This window comes from Rhinolophus sinicus, chromosome 10 (assembly GCF_057876585.1).
Source record: "Rhinolophus sinicus isolate RSI-liver-muscle chromosome 10, RSI-T2T, whole genome shotgun sequence".
In the NCBI taxonomy this organism is placed as follows: Eukaryota; Metazoa; Chordata; class Mammalia; order Chiroptera; family Rhinolophidae; genus Rhinolophus; species Rhinolophus sinicus.
This window is the reverse complement of record NC_142510.1, coordinates 42,105-52,823: the sequence shown is the minus strand read 5'-3', so window position 1 is coordinate 52,823 and position 10,719 is coordinate 42,105.

The window sequence follows — 10,719 nt, the reverse complement described above, 5'->3', positions numbered from 1 at the left end:
GCTCCCATTGGTGGTCGTGCATGTTCGTCCCGCCCACTCGATGACGCACTTCCCTTTACCCCTCCCGCGCCGTTGCCATGGTGCCGTAGGATCGGTGTGTAAGGTCCGGTTTTAGGCGCTTCCCTGGCCTCTCTCGGGACTTTATGGAAAAGGAGGAGGAGGAGTGCAGCGTGCGCCACCCTCAGGCCGCGATTCCGCGGGGCCCCAGGCCTCAGTTTCCCCACCTGCAGAACTGGCAGTGTGGCCTCATGGTCAAGGTTGTGGGGCTCTGTTTTCATATATCCTGACCAGAATCCTGGCCCTGCCACTTCCCAGATGCCTCATCTTGGGCAAGTCACAGAGAGGCGCTGAGCCTCAGTTGCTCCTGTCAAACGGGGATAATAGTCCCCACGTAGCAGCAGCGTGCTTGTGAGGTTTACAGGACAACACGCATGAAGTGCTGATTGAATGTTAGCGGCTGTCCTGCTCTGGGAGTGTTGTGAGGAGTAAATGAAGGTATTGGTGGAAGTGGATGGGCACGTTACCATCGTTTGTATTCCAGTCCCTGGTCTGCCAACCAGGTCACAGTGCAGCCGGGAATAGGGGTGGCTAATTACAGAACAGCGGGGAGGGCAAGTATCTCTGTGACCACAGCCTCAACCCACCGCCACCCCCACCCTCAGGCCAGTTACCTCTCTTGTGACGTTGGACAATTCAACCGCCCTGGACCTCAGTTTCCTCATCGGCTGAGCAGGGAAAGCTTGGGCTCCGGGGCCGGACGTTTGGATTTGAATCCAGGTTCTTACACTCAGAATCTTCAAGACCCAGGACAAAGTAGTCCCTCACAGATCGCTCTTCTGTAAAGCAGGGATAATAATACCATTGTTTTGATGGACTTGTTGTGAAGATGAAACACGTTAATACTTGCAAACACTTAGAAGAGTGTCTGGCACATAGTAAGCCCTCAGTAAGTGTGAGCTTCCTGTATGAACAAGGTAGTTTACAAACTGCCTTAGGGGCAGTCGAATAAGAGAAGAACAGCCCTAAGGAGGACTGGCCTGCCGCATTTTGTTTGCCCTGCACAGTTGTGTACACGTTTCAATTCATTATCAACATTTAAAGTTGAGGGATTTCACAGAAAACCCTGAGGTGTCTGTCCGCTCTTGTAAAATGGGGCAATGGGACAACAGGCCACACTGTTCAGAGCTTGGTAGAAACTGCCCCTTTGTAATGAAACCTGTGCTTTCCTGGAGTATAGAGGGGGGAAAAAAACCGAGGACCATGAATAGAAAATGCTGGGAACACTGACATTTCAGGATGAAAGGGCCAAGGAGGGGGTAGAAAGAGAAGACAGAGATTCAAGACTGTGATGTCAGAGGCAAACAGGTAGAGAGTTTTGAGAAGCAGGGTGTGGGTAGGTTTGCCAGTGCTCTGGAGAGGTCCAGAAAGATACACCACTGATTAAGAATTTCATGGGCAGTAAGTGTCAGCCTGGAGGGGTGCAGCAGCCAGAGGTCTCAGTGAGGTGGTAGTGTTCTACAGAAGCAAGTAGTGGGTAAGGATTGGAATTGGAAATGAGGGAGTGACCCACCACAGGGCAACTGTCCAACCTCAGCATGACCACCCTCAGAAGACTGCCCACTCTCCAGGTGGCTCTGTGAGATTCTATTAGGAAACTTAGATGTGCCAGAAATTGGACTGTTTGCTACAAGACAACTCTAACATTTCAAATGTTCTTCTGAAAGTTGGCCCTAAAAGATATAAGAGCTACATGGACATAAATTTGTTTTACATATGGAGGTGGCCTAGGCCTTGGCTAGAGAGAAAGTGTGGGTCCAAATCACAGGCTATGGGGCTGTCTGTTACCTGAGAACCACAGAAGCTCAGAGAGGAATTGAGGAGACCAAGTTTGCATTATAGAAAAAAAAATTAGCATATGTGTTCTTTTCAAACATACTTGGAACACTTACAGAAATTGAGTGCCACAGAGGAAGCCTCAATGAAATCCAGATTCAATAGGTCACATTCACAACCCACAGTAAAGGAAAATTAAAAATCAATAACAAAAAGCCAAAAAGAAACCCATACAATTCATAGAATATACCTTAAATTAGTAACTGTAGGAGGGGCAAAGAAGATAGGCTAGTTTGTCTTTTTATCATGTACATCTATGACTTATGAAAAATAAAATTAAAAATTATAAGCATACATTTGAATTTCATTTCTTCGGTTGGATGTTCATTATATTTTTATACTTTATGTATGTAGATTGCTTTTATGACACATTTTTAAAAGAAAAAAACGTGCATTTGTAAAGTGAAAAATACATGTGGATTAAACAAATGAATATGGAAATCACAAAATATTTAGAAATGAATGACAATAAGAGCCTTAAAATCTGTGGGCTCTAACTAAAACAGTAATTAGAAGGGGGATTATAGCCTCTGGTGTACTTATTACAAAACAAGAAAACAAAATTTGTGTTCAATGTAAGAGGTATAAAAATAAATAAACCCAAAGAAAATAGAGGGAAGGAAATAATAATAAAGCAAAAGCCGAAATGAGTAACAAATGAGAAACAAGAGAAAATCAAGTTGATTATGGAAACCACATACATCAATTTTTGATGTATTGTGTTTTAAGCTTGATCCAGTGGTGGCGACGGGTGTGGATTGGTGGAGCAGAGAAGGGAAGTGACCCTTCCACTCCGCCCTCATCGTAGAGGGATGATGACAGGCCCCAAAGGCCAAGATAAAAGCGATTCCTGTGTAAAGTGTTGTCAGAGTCAGGCACTGGCATGAGAAGCACACACAGTGCTAGCAGCAGGGTCCACAGCTCAGTCTTCCTAACAGGCAGTGTGTGTGCTTTTCCAGAGCCTGGGCCTATGTGCTGTGTGACAGGGGACAGAATCAGGGATGCTCACAAAGGTTAATGTACAAAGAAGTGCATCGTAGCCTTGATTCCATCATGGGAATGGTAACAACTCAAATGTCTCTAAATCTTTATATAAAAATCAGAATGGTAGGACTAAGTAAAAAGTCTGCCAATTATTATGTTGCCTAAAACTCATGTTTCAAAGAATACTTGAGATCAGAAAAAGACTATAATACAGAATATTGTAAGAGAGAAAACTAGAAGAATAGATACCAAAACATTCTTAGTGGATTTCCTTGTTTGGGGTGATTATAGGTCAATTTTTTCTTGTTACTTTTGTATATTCTTCAGTTTTTCTTCAAAAGCATCTTATTACATAATCAGAAGACACATTATTTTTCAAAATAAATTGTGTCTATATGATTATAAAACTTTTAGATATAATGAAATTGATACTATATAAAATTGGGATATACTTATAGCCGTATCTGGGCAGATCTTCTCTGGGCAGGCCTATCCCCAGTGGCCTCACTCATAGGTCTGGCAGTTGGCTGAGTCTCACCTGGGGCAATGGAGGTGACTAAGCCACATGTCTCGCATCCTCCAGCAGGCTGCCCAAGTGGCACAGTCACTTCTACCACATTCTATTGGCCAAAACAAGTCGATGGAAGGGCGGGAACGAGCTGCTGAGAACTGTGGCCATTTGCCCTGAGGTGCCCATCCATTCGACGGAGCTTCATTAGGGTGACATTACAGAGGGTCTGGGCTGTGGAGTGGAGCTTAGCCAAGTGGGCTAACAGAGAAACACTCGAGAAATGTGAGTACCAAATAGTGACAATTTGCTGTCAGATTCCTACACAACTGTAAGGGTGGGGGGCTCACAGCAAGTGGCAGGCCATAGCTGAACCCAGGCACTGTCTGTGTCCTCCAGGCTCTCTGTAGGTGACCCTTTCTCAACATCCAGGCAGATGGTGTGACGAGTAGGCCTCAGACAGGCTCCGATGTCTGTGTTCAGTCTGTGTGTCTCTGAGTAGCTGCCCTGACTGTCACAGTTGTAAAATGAGGGGCTTGACTGCTTGAGGTTCTTTCCTACTCTGGCACTCTACACAATATAATAGAGGTGATGGGGCATTCACTACCTTACATGCAGTGTGATGTATGTTCAAAGTGTCTCCTTTGTGCTGAGCCTAATGCTATCCCTGTAGCTGCCCAAGTCCCCCCGCCCCTCCCACACACACAGTTTACAGATGGGGAAACTTAGCTCTACAGAGGAAAAGGGAGTCACCAAGGGCAGCAGTGAATGGCAGAACCTGAACCACCCCTTTGGACTTTTTGCTTTCAAAATCAGCCTTGGTAAGTACATAGCAAGCTGGACCATTAGGTTATGTGCAGAATTTCTTCAAATAGAGTGACTAGATTCAACCCAATGCTGCAAGGACTACTACTCTATTTGTTCAAGAATCTGTGTATGCACGTTATTCTTGCCCATCTTGGCCCATTCAAGCCTCAGTTCTGGACTCAGAACTGTGATAGAATGTCTTCTGTTTAAATACCTGTGACATGGAGAGAATTATTGTCCCTGCCTCCTCTGGTAAGTAGGAGCAGTCGGCGAGATGAGGCATGTGAAGAGCCTAAAACAGGATTTCACAGCGAGCTTAGTATCAGGCGTCTGGATTCTCAATTTGCATGTGTGCAGGGAAACACTCTCTGCTGTCATCTCGTGTGCATGTTGGGAATAACACCAGAGTGGAGATCGCCTGAAAAAGCTCTCGTCTGCAAAGGCTTCAGAGCCAGCCAATGAAGATTGTGTCAACCTAGGGCTGTGCCCCGTGCTGCCATCTAGACCCTGGAAGCTGCCCACTGGAAAGTGGAGTCCTGGAGGTGAAACCCGGCACAGGGGCTGGCACACCTGAATTAACCGTTTTCTCACTTGCCTCTTACCTCTGCTGCCTTATGCCACCCTCCCCTCTTGCCTCCTGGGTCCGTTTTTGAATTCCCAGTGTGCTTAGTGAGTCTCTGTAAGTCGCCACATCTGGGGGCAGTGGGGTGCAAACCAGAGATTTATTTCTCATGTAAGAGACACAGCCCAGGAGGACCACTCCGAAGGAACCCAGGTCTGAGAGTTGAAAGCTTGGGTATGGAAAGACCACAGGGAGGCCTGCAGGGGCCAGACTGCAGCCCCCAGGGAGAGCTGGGGAGGCAGGCTGTGGTGGGATCCCAGGCTCTGGCCCGGGCGCTGGGGCTGAAGGGGCTTTGGGGACTTCTTTCCAGGTGCAGCATCTGCAGGGAGAGCTGAACACCAGGCTCCTCTGGCACCTTTGCTGGAACAGCTGTCCCCCTGCACAGCTATGGTAGCTGGACCTGTCCTCAGCTTTCCCTGGCATAAGGGGTCTTGTCCAAGGCTGGGTCCACCCTCAGGTGCAGAGGGCTGGCCTGGTGTGGTAACTCCAGTCCTGGGGAGCCTAAAGGCTTACATGGAAGACCTGGGAACACAAGAGTCCGCCAAGGACACCCCAAGAGATCCCAAACCCATAGGCCATGCACACAGTCAGCGACCTTAGTCTGGTATCAGCTCAGCACCCCACACCCCACATTCTTTGTCTGTTTCTGTCCCTGTCTGACCTTCTCCTTCAGTCTCTGTCAACATCTGTCTTTGTCTGACGAGGTTCAAGATATTCATAAAACATGCTTGACAATGAGAAAACATTCAGCCTAAGAGAAAGCCTATAAAGAGTTTACTTGTGCCAAACCAATACCGATTGCTGGGAAGCAAAATCTCAAAGGACTGAAAAAAATGCTCCACAAAATGGCAGTTTGCAGCTTATTTTATACATAGAATCAAAGGAGGAGGGTTACATGAAATCCATTGGTGGTAGATTAATGGACAGGGAGAAAGCAAAGCAGGGAAATCTCTGTGATTGAAGTAAATTGGGGACACAGGTACTTCTTCCACACAGGTGGGTACAGGATACTTAATAGTTCACTTTTCACAGCACATAGAGCTGGTCATCCGGACAAGAATAATAATGAGGGGTCTACAGCTTCCTGCTCTGGTGGTGGGGGCGGGGAAGGGAGGGATTACTGACCTTCCAAAGGGTGTGTTATCTTAGATGCAAAAAGACAACAGTCAGGTTCACTTCAGGTGAAGACTGACCTTTGCCAAAGCAGCTGCCGGCCAAGGATGTGACTTCCCGCCACGGCCACCTTAGTTAGGAACGTTTATGTTCACGCCGTCCTTTCTATGCGGTTATTTTCAGTCTCCTGAGCTTGTCAGGTTTAACCTGTGGCCCCTTTTCCGTCCTCATGCTCTTGTCGTCACCCTGCAGTGACCCTTTCGAGCCCCCAAGAGACCTTACTTCATCCCTAGCTCAGGATGTGTTCCCTTTCTGTCTCCCTACGTCTCCTGCACGTGGGGTCCCTGACTCTCCTTTGTGCAGGGTTCCCATATGTATGTATTAAATCTCATTTCCTCTTGCTAATCTGTTTCTTGTCTATTTGATTATTACAGCAGGCAGAAGCCTGGGGTAGAGGAAAGTCTTCCTCCCCCACATAAGCAAGTAATCAGATATTTAATAAAAGGTGAAATGTGGGAGTGTGTCTACATCACTGGGTCCTGAAATAAGATTCGACACTTTAAGAAAACTAAGTTATTCTCAGGACTGAGTGATTAGATCAATAAAATACGTAACAATCTACAAATTTACCTTCTGGATGTGAAACTTTTATTAAAGTTTCAAAGGTGGGAATGAAGAGGACCAAAAGTTTTGCCCTGGGGCAAATTGACTTTAAACTTGTTCTTAGGAAACAAAAGACTCATTTAGAACCTTTGACCCTCCCGCTTTCCTGTCTAAGAGATGCAGATAGAAAGACCTGGTTTAGGGAGGGAACCTTGGCATAAACTCCTTAGCATAAGGCGGGAAGACGCCCAGTGGAGCCTGCTGACCATCCTTCCCCCATGTCCCATTCTTTTGTGGGTTGCCTAACAACAATTTACCTTCTGTGAGTGTGCCACTCTTCCTAAATTACCTGCCAAGCACCCAATCTTACCTCACTGTCCCAGGAATTTTCACGTGTATGTGAATTCCCCATGCGCATATGTTAAAATTCTATTTTGTCTCAGTTTGATTCTGTTAATTTTATGATCAGCTCAGCTAGAAGAAGTTGTTATAGGCACAGAGAACAGGGCCAAGGGGAGAGCAGGGAGGAAAGGAAGGAAGATGTGAGGGAAACAAAGAAAAGAGAGGAGATGAGATCATTTCTAAGAAAGGGTGCAGCTACAGCTAATTGTAATGGATTATAATACTATTAGCATTGCTGGCAGGGAAAAATCTCCACCCTCTAGGTCACCAGGACAGTTCCTATGAGGGAATCCCTCCTCCGATGGGAAGGAGTGGTCTGCAAATACAGGCTCTGGGAACACCCTGGAAATGCCCTGGGCTCACCTGTGACTCCATCCCTGAATGTTTTGCGCCCTTTTTCAAGTACAATCCTAAATTTTCTTTGTTCCAGCACAGTTGCTCTTACTTCTTGGCTTGTCCCCTCTTGCATTTTGTGGATATGTTTTCTTTTAATACTTCCTCGGCCTGCTTGCCTTTGTTCATGAGGCGTTGTTACAACCGACATCCTGGAATGCCCTCCTGTGATGACTCTGACCTGCTCTCCGATAACACACTAGGTTAGAGCAAAATAAATAATTTTTAAAGCCTCCACCCCAGTGTTGGGGGAGCCTGCGAGGAGAATTACTTGCTGGGGCACTGCTAGCTCCTGGCAACCGCTGCTGCTGAGAGCTCAGGGACGTCTGCCGGCAGAGGTAAGCGGTGTTTTTGTTCACCCTGCCCGCCTTCCTGGTCTATTTCTGTGGTGTTGGGGAGAATTTAAAAGTGCTGCGTGTCCTTTTCCTCTCTTCCACATGTAGATTGGCAGGAAAAAACGTTTGTGAAGCTGGCTTCTTGGGAGTAGTGACTCACAGGTTTTCTTTATTGAATCTCTCCTCCCAGAGGTGGTCATTTATTGTGTCTATGTCTCTTGTGTCATTTGCTGTAACAAGGAAATACCACAGGGACCGAAAGCTTGTGGCTTTCTTGTTTAAGCTGTGACAAGGCTTATCGGTTTGAGTAGCTATTAAAATCCTATCTTCAGTGGTCAGACTATGGATCCTTTGAATTGGAAAAACTTCTAAATTGGAAAATGTGTCAAAGAACTCTTATGACAAACAGCTTTTTGATTGGACCGTAGAGAAAGACCCCATTTTCAATACAAATGAATACAAGGAAATTCAACTATATTCTTAATCTTTTCAATGAGTATTTAGCTTCTCGGGTCCTATCAGATGCTAATATCAATATTAGGTTTAAAAAAGGCAGAATAGAAAATCAAGAGATGTGCAAATGTTAAAAACCTTTCTGGAGATTTAAGATTTAGAGAACTGTTATGTTGAAACAGGTTTTAAAGGATTTAATAACCAATCAGAAACTTGACAAAAAAATGGAAGCTGATTTTTCAGTCTGATAGTTATGAGAAAGTCTCAGCATCTGACCCTGGCCCTCTGCTGAGTAGATCTGAAATGTAAACACAGCCCACAACTGCCCCAGGCCTGCTGAGCTAAATAAAATGAAAACTTCAAAACGGGCACTTTTAACAACACAAGGCCTCCCTCGTCCAGCCTGGCTCCCCTTTTCCTTCCTCCTTAAAGACTTTCGTGAAGCACAAATAAAACCCTGAGCACAATCCCCTTAGCATTAGACAGGAAGACTCCATGCAGGAGCCTCACAAAACTTTACCTGCCACATGTGTTTAGCTTTTCCTGAATTACTTGTAAATCTCCCATTCTTCATCTAAACTCTAAGAGCCCCCTCCCACCCTTGTCTAAAATGTCATGTTTACCTGATTTCTCCTGTCTTTGGAAATGTCATGGTGATGTGAATTCCAGGTGCGCATGTATTACAATTCCTGGTCTCTGTCTGTGGCGTTGGGTAGAAGTTAGAAGGGGTGCGAGGCTTTTCTCTCTTTTATGAATTTAGATCATCAGAAAGAAAATATCTGTGAACTTATTGCCTAGAGACTCTAGGGTTTTTATTCTTTCCTCCCACAGATGTTCACTTTTTCCTGTGTCTGTGTCTTACATGTCGTTTGTCCTAAGAAGGAACCAACACGGGGACAGAACACAGGCACAGGCTCCCATACGCCTGTCATTGGAGCCTGCCCCACCGGCTGGGGAGTTAAGTGTTTGTCTCCAGACTGGTGTTTGCGGACTTGAGGTTTTTCTTTTCCTTCCCGTTCTGTGTCCCGGGAGCTTGGCTTTGTGACCAAGGAAGGTAATCCTCTCCGGTCCCCACCATCAGCCAGGTGCACTTACTCCATTGGGCCTGGTGGCCAGTGGGAGAAGCTGGGGTTCCCAGTGCACCTCTGCCTGGCTGTGCCAGCTCCCAGGGGAGTGTGTCCTGAGGGGCCTCTGCCCATAAGGGGCATCTGTCTCCCAGCCTTCCTTACCCGTTAGTGCTGGACAGATCCCGGTCCAGCAGCATCTGCTGGGGACCACGATTTAGTGGGTTTGGGGCTGGAGGTGCCTCACATTTTGTGGGAGACCGGAGACACCCTGTCCACTCCACCATCCCTACTGCCTGTGTGACGAAGGTCTGTGCTTTCTCTCATTGTCTTTGTTTACTATCTGCTCTGGGGGGGTTGCATTCTCTGCACTCCGTATAGAGGGGCCTCTGGCTTCCTGGCCTCACCCTGAAAAACTTTTTGTATAAAACTAGAAACTTTTGGTATAAAGCTAAATGCTTTCTCACATCACACCTTTTGGTCAGGTACTTCAACTGATAATACAGGTAGGGAGTGATTGAAATATGAAACACCATGAAAGAAGTCTGAATACTCAGACTCTTTGCTTATGTTTTAAAGTATCTGATAATACGTAGATGATATTGACCAGGATCTCATGTATGCAAGCTCTACTGGCCCATGTGGGCCCATTTGGGTCCCGGTTTTGGACTCAGAACTGTGTTAGAATCACTCTCCCGTTTAATTACCTGTGCATGGAGATATTAATGGTTTCTGCCTTTTCTGTAAAATGGGACCAGTAGGTGAGCTGAGGCCTGTGAAGGGCCTGTAACAGGATTTATGTCAAAGAGAATGTAGTCCCAGGGGCCTGGATTCTCATTTTAAGGCTGGTGGGCAGGGAAATGCTCTCTGCTGCCATCTCGTGTGCATATGGGGAATAACACCGGGTTGCAGGTGATCATGAAAAGTTATTCTCTGCTGCCATCTCGTGTACATATGAGGAATAACACCTGGTTGCAGGTGACCATGAAAAGTTATTCTCTGCTGCCATCTCGTGTACATATGGGGAATAACACCTGGTTGCAGGTGACCATGAAAAGTTATTCTCTGCTGCCATCTCGTGTGCATTTTGGGAGTAACACCTGAGTGGAGGTCAAGACAAGCTCTTTCCAAAGGCTTCTGAGCCAATGTGTCACACCCAGGGCTGTGCCCTGGAAGCTGCCTGCTGGAATGTGGGGTCCTGGAGGTGAAACCCGGCGCACGGTTTGGCACACCTGAATTAACTACCTTCTCACCTGGCTCTTACCTATGCTGCCTTGTTCGAAGTTCGAGTTTGGGTTCGGGTTCGAGTTTGAGTTTGAGTTCGCGTTTGAGTTTGAGTTCGGGTCCGAGCTCGAGTTCGGGTTCGAGTTTGAGTTCGAGTTTAGGTTCGAGTTTGAGTTCGAGTTCGGGTTCGAGTTCGGGTTCGGGTTCGAGTTCGAGTTCGGGTTCGAGTTCGAGTTCGGGTTCGAGTTCGGGTTCGAGTTCGGGTTCGAGTTCGAGTTCGGGTTCGAGTTCGGGTTCGAGTTCGGGTTCGAGTTCGGG